The sequence below is a fragment of the Anolis sagrei genome, chromosome 4, assembly GCF_037176765.1.
Source record: "Anolis sagrei isolate rAnoSag1 chromosome 4, rAnoSag1.mat, whole genome shotgun sequence".
Lineage (NCBI taxonomy): Eukaryota > Metazoa > Chordata > Lepidosauria > Squamata > Dactyloidae > Anolis > Anolis sagrei.
This window is the reverse complement of record NC_090024.1, coordinates 10095540-10109250: the sequence shown is the minus strand read 5'-3', so window position 1 is coordinate 10109250 and position 13711 is coordinate 10095540. Positions and strand designations below refer to the sequence as shown.

At 45.2% G+C, this 13711-nt stretch overlaps 1 protein-coding gene across 2 annotated transcripts in view; it reads right to left on the bottom strand.

Annotated features, from left to right (window-relative positions):
* Window positions 1-13711, bottom strand: part of PTP4A3 (protein tyrosine phosphatase 4A3) — a 165928-nt gene that overhangs the window by 103601 nt on the left and 48616 nt on the right. Inside the window, exon 1 of one of the 2 annotated variants that reach the window (XM_067467253.1) lies at window positions 9421-9549. The exons of the other annotated variant lie outside the window; for it this stretch is intronic. The gene's annotated coding sequence lies outside the window, so the exon portion shown is untranslated. Of the gene's footprint in view, window positions 1-9420; window positions 9550-13711 lie in introns of those variants that run through there. 2 annotated transcript variants of the gene reach the window in all.

The following is a 13711-nucleotide window of genomic DNA, read 5'->3' as shown; positions in this document are numbered from 1 at the left end:
TGCCTGCATATCGTCATTGATTGAGGAGGACTCACCGAAGATATCGTTTCTGTTATATTTTGGTGAGAGCAATTCTTCTGTCTTGTTTTGTATACAGTGAATAGAACTACATTTTATTTCTACTTAAAGCAGAAGACTCGTGTGTTTTTATGAGTTATTTTTATCACACTTAAAGTTAAAAAGGGCTAAGTCATTATGTGGGCTACTAACGCTAACACTGACATTTGTTTCTGTTTGTGCGCCTTCCAAAAAAGGGCACCTTTCCGAATGAACTTTTTAGTTCCGCATCCCAAAAAACCCGAAAATTTTTGGACCATTGGCCAATATAGGCGGATTTGTCCCGGTCCCGCTTCCCCCACTTTTAGGGCTTGAGGGGTGAAAATTGCCACACTTGGGAGGCACATCTACCACTTTTAGCACACCAAGTTTTATAATGTTTGGGTCATCCCCCGATTTTTAGGGATTTTTTTTCCTTTCTGGAAATAGTATCGCCTTAAAAACATTCCATCTTTTCCCGCGCTGGCCCACCCCCTAACTTCTCCAATCCTTCCTGCCACCTGTAAATGATGCTCTATACACACACCACACACACAGCCCAGTGTCCAGCCCCACAATTTCACTTTCTTCTTTAATTAAAAAAAATAACTGAACAGCAAGCTATTGAAGGCGTTTGGAGCAGAAGACGCACACTTTGCAATGAGGGCTTTGGAGGTGCTCGTTCCAATAAATACAATGATCAATGCGTGTCCATGTGACAATGTTCATATCCTCTGATTGGCCCAACAGGCAAAGCTCGGAGGTAAATACTCGCATGTGGCAATTCTCCGTGGGGCGTGTGAGGAGTGCCATATGGCTCAAAAATCAGGCAAGTAAATGCCAATTGTTTATGCTTTCTATCATTTTTCAGCTTATTTTCATACTGGAGGGGGGTTACCGTTTCGTGCCCCCAAAACGAAACAAATGGAAGAAAATGTGAATTAAACAGCACAAACGGGTACCACAAACATGACTAAGATGTATTTTGGGTTCATAGATATTTACGAATTTAAACTGCTCATTTCAGCAGCTTCCACCTGAAATATTGCATGGCAAGTCTTAAGATCATATACATACAGTTATTGATAAGGCAGGGGTGAGGAAAGTATGGACCTGTCGTGTATCATGTCCCACAATTGATGGTGGTTGGTGGTGGCAGACCTAGCAGTTGGTGATGGAAGGGTTAATATAAGTCTTAGTTCTAAAGGGCTGACTAATTTGTAACAGTTTAAAGGCAAAAGCAATTAAAGGTGGAGGCATGCAAGGGATAGGTTGCAGCTGGGTGTTACTGGATTTAAGGAGCTAACCTTGGGGCTGATCTTTGGAAGTAAAGTATTTGTCTTATTTTGGTGGTAGATGCTGCTGTTTTCCCCCTAGGTTTCTGGATTTTTAGTATTCTGACCTGTCTTCTGAACTCTTGGAACCCCGGGACCTTGAATCTTTGGACTGGCTTTGGACTATGGTATAGACCAGTGGTTCTCAACTTGGGGTCCCCAGATGTTTTTGTCCTACAACTCCCAGAAATCTTAACAGCTGGTAAACTAGCTGGGATTCCTGGGAGTTGTCGGTCAAAAACATCTGGGGACCCCAGGTTGAGAACCACTGGTATAGACTCTTGATCCCTGGACTTTGCTCATTGAACTCTCAGCATGTTACCACTGGACTGGACCCTTTGACTATGATGTAGCGTCTGCTATCAATTTTGTTTTATATTCTGTGGCTATCTTCATGTTTTATATTTTGGACGATTAAAACAGCCAGAAAGTATGTGCTGTTTTAATTAAACTGTTTGATACAAACTGGGTGTGTGTTTGATTCACCTCTGCCTGAACCGGCAGAGGAGTGGCATCATGACAGGACCACAGGCAACCTCCAGAGATCTATTTTTAAATATATGTATGCACCAAATTAGGTGTCTTGGCACAATGTTGTCATTTAGTGCAAGACTTGCATGCACAATTAATACTGATTCCACATATGGAGATTGAAGATACGAAATCCGAAAATTGTGGCCTTTACTTCCCAAATAACCCATCAAGTACCGCTCTTGTTACATCCCGAATAGATTACTGCAACGCACTCTACGTGGGGTTGCCTTTGAAGACTGTTCGAAAACTTCAATTAGTCCAATGGCTGGCAGCCAGATTACTCACCGGAGCATCATACAGGGAGCATACCACCCCCCTGTTATGTCAGCTCCACTGGCTGCTGATCCAGTTCCGAGCACAATTCAAAGTACTGGTTTTGACCTACAAAACCCTATACGGCTCCGGCCCAGCGTACCTGTCCGAACGCATCTCCCTCTACGTCCCGTCTTGGAGTTTAAGATCTTCTGGGGAGGCCCTGCTCTGGTGGGGACGAGGAGCAGGGCCTTCTTGGTGGTGGCCCCTCGCCTGTGGAATTCACTCCCTGGGGAAATCAGGTCATCGACATCCCTCCTCTCTTTTAGAAGGAAACTAAAAACATGGATATGGGACCAGGCTTTTGGGTAACCTGGCAGATAGATAAAGGACAATGACGACTAGTACTGATAGGAATGAATTTACGGATTCCGAACTGGCGAATGTTGAGCATGAGATTGGTTTTTATTGATTGTGATGTATAATTGATAGTTTTAATTGTTTATAATTGCTGTTTATATATGTTTTATTTTATTGTTTGTGTAGGCATTGAATGATGCCTTTTGTAAGCCGCCCTGAGTCCCCCCTCGGGGGTTGAGAAGGGCGGGGTAGAAATGTACGAAATAAATAATATAATAATAATAAGGATGGCCAATGACCGCGGTCCCTTGCACTGACAAAGCATATACCTTTTCGGACTACTAGAATCCCTCAGTTAGTTAGTGAGTGTACTGTCTGGAGGACTGTGAGAATCGCAGTCCAAAAAAGGTAACTTTTCCAATCCCCACAAAATGCCAGGTCCCAGCGAGACAGACTTGAAAGACTTTCAAGCACAATTATGATCAAGGTTCTGGAGAACAAGCCCTATGAGGAGCGGCTTAAGGAGCTGGGCATGTTTAGCCTGAAGAAGAGAAGACTGAGCGGAGATATGATAGCTATGTATAAATATGTGAGGGGAAGTCACAGGGAGGAGGGAGCAAGCTTGTTTTCTGCTTCCTTGGAGACGAGGACGCGGAACAATGGCTTCAAACTACAAGAGAGGAGATTCCATCTGAACATGAGGAAGAACTTCCTGACTGTGAGAGCCGTTCAGCAGTGGAACTCTCTGCCCCGGAGTGTGGTGGAGGCTCCTTCTTTGGAAGCTTTTAAACAGGGGCTGGATGGCCATCTGTCAGGGGTGCTTTGAATGCAATATTCCTGCTTCTTGGCAGGGGGTTGGACTGGATGGCCCATGAGGTCTCTTTGATTCTATGATTCTATGATTCTATGAATTAATACTGATTCCACATATGGAGATTCAAGATACGAAATCCTAATGTCAATTTGTGGCTTTTACTTCCCAAATAACCCATCACGTCTGGCCAATGACCGTGGTCCCTTGCACTGACAAAGCATATACCTTTTTGGACTACCAGAATCCTCCAGTTAGTTAGTTGGTGTACTGGCTGAAGGACTGTGAGAATCGCAGTCCAAAAAAGGTAACTTTTCCAATCCCCACAAAATGCCAGGTCCCAGCGAGACAGACTTTGCTCATGCTTCTGCAGCTGAGCTTTCAGGATCGACTTTGGGGTTTTGCAGCTTGTAAACCCAAGGACCGTTTGGAAGGAGGACAAAGAGCAGCTGTGTGTGTCTGCGTGGTGCGTTAGTGGGACATGATCAGAGGAGCAACAGGAAAGCAACGTTTGCCCAATTCCCAATGGGTGGGAGGAAGCGGAAAGAGGCAGGATGTCAAGATGAAAGGGGGACAGGGAGGAGACGTTGTCCATCCATCGGGGAGACAGGCGGAAGAAATCCCACCACCCCACATCTGCATCAATAATACTCTTTCAGTGCAAATGGTGGAAGGCGGCTGCCAATGAAGACCTTTTTCCGGACGAGAGAAGAGCAGACAAGGGCCGGTAGGGAGGAAGTCAAAGCGTGTCATCTGCGCAGACCGTTTTTGTGAATGAACAAAAGCCACCCAGACCCACAGCCATCTGCCACCAGGACAGGAAACGTGTCCCGGCAGAAGGATGACAGAGGCAGACACTGTCCAAGCGCTTTTGCATTTGGAAGCCAGAGGAAATGGTGTTGGCTATAAAAAGGACAGCGCTGTCATTCAGAACACACACGCCGGAACTGATCTTCCGCTCTCCCCTCCTTCGACCCTCTTTTCCTCTGGTGAAACACTCCTTGGCAGCCGGTGCTTGTTTACCGTCACCTGGTCGAGATTCTCCCAGCGAGAAGGAGGAAGAGGAAAAAGGAAGGGGGTGGCGGAGGGAGAGGAAACCATCTCCAAGAACTTTGCAGGAGACATAAACATTCATTTATTTGTTTCAACTGTTTCTGCCCATAGCACAAGAATACCATTTCTCTACAATTTTTCACCACTAGTTGCATTTCCGGACTTTTTCCATTAGGAAAATTACTGAAAACCATGTTTATGTATTTTTTGCACAACACTTTAGGCGTTACACGGGGAGACACGTGGGACATAAATAAAATAAACTAGCTGTGCCCTGCCACGCGTTGCTGTGGCCTATAGTAAAACTTATCAAAGTTGAGGTAGATATCTGGACTATTATGAAAGAGAGGTCCCTACCTATTCCTTCCCCCTTTTCCTCCCCCTTTCTCTCCTTTCTTCCTTCTCTACCTCTTTCTTTCTTTCCTTCTTTCACTACTTGGTTTCATCCTTCTCTCTTTCCTTCATTCCCTCCCCCTTTCTTCCTTTGCCTTTCTTCCCTCCCTGTTTGCTTCCTTCTTTCTCTTTTTATTTCCTTTTATTTCACCACCATCATAACAATAACAATAATGCAATGCATTGCCTCCGGGACCTGACACCTCTCCCATTCCCCCTAAAAGGGTCTCAGAGGAAGAATAGCATCATCATAATAATCATAGAAATAACAACCTTTACCCACCACGCGTTGCTGTGGCCAACCTTCCCTCTTTCTCTCCTTCTCTCCCTCCTTCCTTCCTTCCTTCCCTCCCACCTTTCCTTCTCCTCTTCCTTCTCTATCTCTTTCCTTCCTTCCCCCTTTTTCTTTCTCTTCTGGTCTCTTTTCTTCCTTCTCTCTTTCCTTCTTTCCTTCCTTCCCTCTTTCTCTACATCTTCCCCCTTCATTCACTCCCTCTTTCCTTCCTTCATTCCCTTTTTTCTTCTCTCCTTCTTTCCTTCCCCCTTTTTCTTTCTCTTCTGGTCTCTTTTCTTCCTTCTCTCTTTCCTTCTTTCCTTCCTTCCCTCTTTCTCTACATCTTCCCCCTTCCTTCACTCCCTCTTTCCTTCCTTCATTCCCTTTTTTCTTCTCTCCTTCTTTCCTTCCCCCTTTTTCTTTCTCTTCTGGTCTCTTTTCTTCCTTCTCTCTTTCCTTCTTTCCTTCCCTCAGTCTTTCTCTACATCTTCCCCCTTCCTTCACTCCCTCTTTCCTTCCTTTATTCCCTTTTTCCTTCTCTCCTTCCTTCCTTCCTTCCCCCTTTTTCTTTCCCTCCCTCTGTCTCTCATTTCTTCCTTCTCTACCTCTTTCCTTCCTTCCCCCCTTTTCTTTCTCTTCTTCTGTCTCTCTTTTCTTTCCTTCCATCTTTCCTTTTCTTTCCTTTTCTTCTTCCTTCTTTCTCTAACTTTCCTTCCTTCCCCCTTTTCTTTATCTCCCTTCCTCTTTCTTCCTTCTTTCCTTCCTTCCTGTCTTTCCTGGATTTTGACAGGGCGGGAAGGGGCGGGGTGGAATTTGGAGGTGGCGTGAAGTAAAAGGAGGTAAGATTGGGGCAGGCGAGTGATGGAGCGTGAGGTTGTGTGTGTGTGTGCGGCAGCGGGGGGAGTGATGGAGCGTGGGGTTGCGTGTGTGTGTGCGGCAGCGGGGGGGAGTGGGGTTGCGCGTGTGTGTGTGGCGGTGGGGGAGTGATGGAGCATGGGGTTGCGTGTGTGTGTGCGGCAGGGGGAGTGATGGAGCGTGGGGTTGTGTGTGTGCATGCGGCAGGGGGGGTGTGTGCGGGAAGCGGGCGCGGCGGGGCTTGGAGTGGGCATGGCTTCCGCAGAGGGAACGTTGGCCGGAAGACTGTGTGTGCGCGCCAGGGAACTTGTGGCTGGGCACCAGTGCACATGCTCAGTTGTTTTGCTGTTTTGTGAGTGTGTTGTTGTGTTGTTTTTCATTTTGAGTAGATATGTTTGTACCTTATGGGTTGTGTTATGGGCATGGGAATTTTGGTTAAGTTTCGTTGGGAGGTTTGTGAGTTTTGTTGTTTTGCCGTTTTGTGAGTGTGTTGTTGTGTTGTTTTTCATTTTGAGTAGATATGTTTGTACCTTGTGGGTTGTGTTATGGGCATGGGAATTTTGGTTAAGTTTCGTTGGTTTTTTTTTAGTTTTGTTGTTTTGCCGTTTTGTGAGTGTGTTGTTGTGTTGTTTTTCATTTTGAGTAGATATGTTTGTACCTTATGGGTTGTGTTATGGGCATGGGAATTTTGGTTAAGTTTCGTTGGGGGGTTTGTGAGTTTTGTTGTTTTGCCGTTTTGTGAGTGTGTTGTTGTGTTGTTTTTCATTTTGAGTAGATATGTTTGTACCTTGTGGGTTGTGTTATGGGCATGGGAATTTTGGTTAAGTTTCGTTGGTTTTTTTTTTAGTTTTGTTGTTTTGCCGTTTTGTGAGTGTGTTGTTGTGTTGTTTTTCATTTTGAGTAGATATGTTTTTACCTTGTGGGTTGTGTTATGGGCATGTGAATTTTGGTTAAGTTTCGTTGGTTTTTTTTGAGGTTTGTTGTTTTGCCATTTTGTGAGTGTGTTGTTGTGTTGTTTTTCATTTTGAGTAGATATGTTTGTACCTTGTGGGTTGTGTTATGGGCATGTGAATTTTGGTTAAGTTTCGTTGGTTTTTTTGAGTTTTGTTGTTTTGCCGTTTTGTGAGTGTGTTGTTGTGTTGTTTTTCATTTTGAGTAGATATGTTTGTACCTTGTGGGTTGTGTTATGGGCATGGCAATTTTGGTACAGTTTCGTTGGGGGGTTGTGGAGTTTTGCTGTCCGGTTGAACCAACCTAACAGATTTATATATATAGATTAGCGTAATAAACAAAAGCAAGAATCCTAACAGGGACTTACTTGACTATGGCTTGGGAAAGTTACTTTTTTAAATCAAACTTTTCCTGGAAGCAGGAAGCAGAGCTATCACTAGGACTGTGGTTACCTGCTTTGGTAATTCATTGTTATCTCCCCCATGTACCGGACCATATAACAATGAACAAAATCTGGCTACCAGTATTAAAGGACTCAAAAATCACAACAGCAAAACAACAGAGGGGAAACAAACAGGCACATAAAATCACTCTCAACAAGGGATTCCCCCCGGGCACTTCCAAGCCATTGAATGCTAATCAAGGTGATCAGCTGAAACATTCATATCTAGCCCCAGCAGACAAAAGTCCTTTGTCTCACCCTGGTCATTCCACAGATATATAAACCCGTTTTTCCTACTTCCAACAGACCTCACTATCTCTGAGGATGCTTGCCATAGATGCAGGCGAAACGTCAGGAGAAAAATTGCCTCCAGAACATGGCCATATAGCCCGGAAAAACCTACAACAACCCATATAACAATAGTAAAGGTGAAGGTTTCCCCTGACATTAAGTCTAGTCGAGTCCGACTCTGGGGGGTGGGTGGGTGCTTATCTCCAATTCTAAGCCGAAGAGCCGGCGTTGTCCGCAGACACCTCCAAGGTCACATGACCTGCATGACTGCTTGGAGAGCCATTACCTTCCCGTCGGAGTGGTACCTATTGACCTACTCACATTTGCATGTTTTTGAACTGCTAGGTTGGCAGGAGCTGGGGCTACCAGCAGGAGCTTACACCGCTCTCCTGATTCGAACAGCTGACTTTTTGGTCAGGAAGTTCAGTAGCTTGGTGGTTTAACCTGCTGTGCCACTGGAAGCTCCGTCATGTAACAATATTTTAGTAAAAATATCAGAAAATTTGACAAAATCAGAGACTATTTTAAAAATTTCAGCAGTAAAGAAAACAACTGTGTGTGCTCATGATTCTGCTTTGGTTAGACTACACCTGGAATATTGTGTCCAATTCTGGGCACCACAATTCAAGAGAGATATTGACAAGCTGGAATGTGTCCAGAGGAGGGCGACTAAAATGATCCAGGGTTTGGAGAACAAGCCCTATGAGGAGTGACTTAAGGAGCCGGGCATGTTTAGCCTGAAGAAGAGAAGGCTGAGAGGAGATATGATAGTCATGTATAAATATGTGAGAGAAAGCCACAGGGAAGAGGGAGCAAGCTTGTTTTCTGCTTCCCTGGAGACTAGGACGCGGAACAATGGCTTCGAACTACAAGAGAGGAGATTCCATCTGAACATGAGGAAGAACTTCCTGACTGTGAGAGCCGTTCAGCAGTGGAACTCTCTGCTCCGGAGTGTGGTGGAGGCTCCTTCTTTCAAAGCTTTTAAACAAAGGTTAGATGGCTATCTGTCAGGGGTGATTTGAATGCACTATTCCTGCTTCTTGGCAGAATGGGGTTGGACTGGATTTTCATGATGATTCATAATAGTAGCAAAATTACAGTTATGAAGTAGCAACAAAATAATGGTATTGTTTGGGGGTCACCACAACATGAGGAACTGGATCAAAGGGTCTCGCCATTCGGAAGGTTGAGAACCACTGGCCTAAATAAAAGCTAATGGGGCCACACAGTGTAGTTTGCACCCCTTGCACCCTTTCCAGCAGAGAGTACAGTTTTATATTTTCTGCAACACTCTTATATGCTCCTGAATGAACACGGAAAACATGCAAGCGACCATACTTGGAACAGACATTCTACGCTCTTTTCTTGCAAGCCAGTCAATTACTTCGGCCTGTGAAAAGCGAAGACGTGCAAGGCCTGGAAGGCTTTAACAGCGACACTTGGAGAGCAGAGAAGGCACTGGTCTTTCCTTTCCATATGTTTCCAAGCTGTTTGCATTCAGAGCCAACACACCGCCTCCTCCTCCTCTTATCCCTAGCCTACCCGAGTTGCAAGAAAAGGGGGAGGATGGGGAGAGGGAAGGTCCAACTTAAGCTGTTTATTGGGATCTCCCTTGAAAACCTTTCCCTCTTCCCAAAGCTGACAGCTGCAAGCCCTCCAATCTTCCGCTCACGGCAAAGAGAGACATTCCCAACCCGAAACTCTCAGGGAGACCGGCCAAATCCTCTGGACGTTCGCAAGGGGGAGGAATGGCGTGAAAAGAGAAGCAGATAGAAAGAGAAATGCAAGAAGACAGTATGGGGAGAAACTCTTATCTCTTGGCTTCCAGACCTACCTTAAGTGTTGCCTCCGGGACGCTAGGGTTGCCACTTCCACGTCTTCCAGTGAAAAGCGGTGTGTGCTTTTAGGGAGGGGGATATTTCCTGGGGGAAAGGGTGGGAAACCACACAATGTATGCCCAGCAGTAGAGGAAGCGACAGGTCTCTCCGTCCCGCTCTAAGCCAGAATGTCTGCCTTCAATTAGCAATCTCAAGTGCCAGTTGAGAAGAGGGAATGGGGAGGGAGACCGAGAAGAGGGAGGCCAACTCTATGGGGAATCGTAATATAATCATCGAAACTGGCAGCCTCGCAAAGCAGAATCTTCCAGCTCTGCCTGGCGGTGGGCCAGCGCTTGGAGAGGCAGCCAGAAGAGAAAGGGATTCCGGGAGAAAGAGAATGAGATCGGGAGGCTGGTCTGGAAAGCCAGAGAGACACAACCTGGCACATTTCTGCTCTGGAAACAGGTAACCAAAGGACACTGGGTGACTGAAGGATGTCCTAGGGCCACTGCTCTTCAATATCTCTAGCAACAGAATCCTAGAGTTGGAAGAGACCTCATGGGCCATCCAGTCCAACCCCATTCTGCCAAGAAGCAGGAAAATTGCATTCAAAGCACCCCCGACAGATGGCCATCCAACCTCTGTTTAAAAGCTTCCAAAGAAGGAGCCTCCACCACACTCCGGGGCAGGTGAGTTAAAGACACTCAGAAAAGTCTCCCTGCGCCCTAAAGGACTTTCAATCTTTAGGCTGTCTCCAAGGAACAAACATCCAACTTACAAACAACTCATAGTTAAGAACGGGGGTGAGACAACAGGAAGTGAGAAAAATTTACTCCTCGGAAGGTAAATTCACTCCTGAAAGAATGATTATCAAGGCGATCATAGAATCCTAGAGTTGGAAGAGACCTCGTGGGCTATCCAGTCCAACCCCATTCTGCCAAGAAGTAGAAAAAATTACATTCAAAGCACCCCCGACAGATGGCCATCCAGCCTCTGTTTCAAAGCTTCCAAAGAAGGAGCCTCCATCACACTCTGAGGCAGAGAGTTCCACTGCTGAACAGCTATCACAGTCAGGAAGTTCTTCCCCATGTTCAGATGGAATCTCCTTTCTTGTAGTTTGAAGCCATTGTTCCATTGCGTCCTAGTCTCCAGGCCAGCAGAAACAAGCTTGCTCCCTCCTCCCTATGACTTCCTCTCACATACTTATACATGGCTATCATGTCTCCTCTCAGCCTTCTCTTCTTCAGGCTAAACATGCTCATCTCTTTAAGCCGTTCTTCATAGGGCTTGTTCTCCAGACCCTTGATCATTTTAGTACCCTCCTCTGGACACATTCCAGCTTGTCAATATCTCTCTTCAACTGTGGTGCCCAGAATTGGACACAATATTCCAGGTGTGGTCTAGCCAAGGCATTACTTTCCTGGATCTAAACACTATGCTCCTATTGATGCAGGCCAAAATTCCATTGGCTTTTTTTTTGCCGCCACATCACATTGTCGGCTCATGTTTAACTTATTGTCCATGATGACCTCAAGATCATTTTCACATGTAATGCTCTCGAGTCATGCATCCCCCATTCTGTATCTTTGTATTCAGAATGGGGGACGCATAGCTCGAGAGCAGTACGTGTAAAAAAGATCTTGGGGTCGTCAGGAAACGATATCACCACTGAATCTTTACCCCTCAATCCTTGTTTCAACAAGCCAAATTTTTCAAAATCCAATTCTTATAGGGACAGAAAGTGAGGTGAAATCTTCCGAACAGAGGCTCAGACAGAAAGACAAACACCCTTCCCTATGCTATCCAAAGATATATGATTTTGGCTGGAGTTACACTTAAAAAAATGTCATTTCTTTCAACTTAAGAATTGAAATCTACAGAACCTATCTTGCTTGTAACTTGGGGACTGCCTGGAGTAGGCATTTCTAGGTCCTTCGGCATTACTCTATTAGTATGTTTCCAATGACAGTCATTCATTTCAAGAGGGTTCGTTACGGTCTGTGGTCAGTCCAGGACAGGATCGTCGAAGCCTTTCATGGCCGGAATCACTGAGTTGTTGTAGATTTTTTCAGGCTATATGGTCATGTTCTAGAGCAGTGTTCCTCAACCTGGGGGTCGGGACCCCAGGGGGGGGTCGTGAGGGGGTGTCAGAGGGGTCGCCAAAGAGAATCAGAAAGCACAGTATTTTCTGTTGGTCATGGGGGTTCTGTGTGGGAAGTTTGGCCCAATTCTATCATTGGTGGGGTTCAGAAAACTACAAATCCCAGCAGCTACAACTCCCAAATGTCAAGGTCTATTTATCCCAAACTCCACCAGTGTTCACATTTGGGTATATTGAGTATTTGTGCCACATTTGGTCCAGATCCATCATTGTTTGAGTCTACAGTTCTCTCTGGATGTAGGTAAACTACAATTCCCAAAACTCAAGGTCAGTGCCCACCAAACCCTTCCAGTATTTTTTTTGTTGGTCATGGGAATTCTGTGTGCCAAGTTTGATTCAGTTCCATCGTTGGTGGAGTTCAGAATGCTCTTTGATTGTAGGTGAACTATAAATCCCAGCAACTACAACCCCCACATATCAAGGTCTATTTCCCCCAAACTCTACTAGTTTTTACATTTCGGTATACTGAGAATTCGTGCCAAGTTTGGTCCAGATCCATCATTGTTTGACTCCACAGTGCTCTCTGGATGTAGGTAAACTACAACTCCGAAAACTCAAGGTCAGTGCCCACCAAACCTTTTCCAGTATTTTCTGTTGGTCATGGGAATTCTGTGTGCCAAGTTTGATTCAGTTCCATCGTTGGTGGAGTTCAGAATGCTCTTTGATTGTAGGTGAACTATAAATCCCAGCAACTACAACCCCCACATATCAAGGTCTATTTCCCCCAAACTCTACTAGTTTTTACATTTCGGTATACTGAGAATTCGTGCCAAGTTTGGTCCAGATCCATCATTGTTTGACTCCACAGTGCTCTCTGGATGTAGGTAAACTACAACTCCGAAAACTCAAGGTCAGTGCCCACCAAACCTTTTCCAGTATTTTCTGTTGGTCATGGGAATTCTGTGTGCCAAGTTTGATTCAGTTCCATCGTTGGTGGAGTTCAGAATGCTCTTTGATTGTAGGTGAACTATAAATCCCAGCAATTACAACTCCCCCAGTACAAAATCAATATCCTCCCTCAATCTGTTACTATTCATAACAGCAGCAAAATGAGTTATGAAGTAGCAACGAAACTAATTTTATAGTTGGAGGTCACCATAACATGAGGAAGCGTATTAAGGGGTCGTGGCATTAGGAAGGCTGAGAAACACTGTTCTAGAGGCATTTTCTCCTGACGTTTCGCCTGCATCTATGGCAAGCATCCTCTGAGTGATGTGGAGGTCTCTCATTCGTGGGGTGACCACAAGTCAAAGTCGATTCGATGGCCATTAGCAACTCAACATCCTCCCTCTCGTGGCTATTGGCATTTTATGAGCACCAAGGCTATGTGTGTACTATACATTGTGCATAATCCATTTTGCAATATTTAATTAAATCACAGACCACGTAATTAAATATAAGCTGAGAGAGCAGAAGCAGCCGATAATTAGGGCACTCCTCGAAAAGCTTGACAACACAGGAAAGCATTATTACAGGCCTTATTGAATGCTTGCTTGGACAGGAGGAATGAAGCGCAGGGGCCCTTTCACGCTGCGCAATTAGAGTGCTATCAGTCCACTTTATCTGCCACGGCTCCTTCCTATAGACTTGCATTTTCCTTGAGGTGTGTTTTGAATTCTCTGTCAACAAGCCAAGAGTCCATAGGATGCATCTAAGTCAATTCAAGTGAAATAATAGTGGCATATTGATGGGATGTGAAAGGGCCTGGACATTGAGCAATGGTGATAAAGGGCTCAGGAACATCTGCAAGAACCATAGAATCCTAGACTTGGAAGAGACCTCATGTGCCATCCAGTCCAACCCAATTCTGCCAAGAAGCAGGAATATTGCATTCAAATAACCCCTGACAGATGGCCATCCAGTCTCTGTTTAAATGTGTCCAGAGGAGGGCAACTAAAGTAATCAAGGATCTGGAGAACAACCCCTATGAGGAGCGGCTTAAAGAGCTTGACATGTTTAGCCTGTTGAAGAGAAGACTGAGAAGAGACACGATGGCCCTCTATAAATATGTGAGGGGAAATCACAGGGAGGAGGGAATATTTATTTTTCTTGGTAGAGACCTCATGGGCCATCCAGTCCAACCCCCTGCCAAGAGGCAGGAATATTGCATTCAAATCACCCCTGACAGATGGCCATCCAGTCTCTGT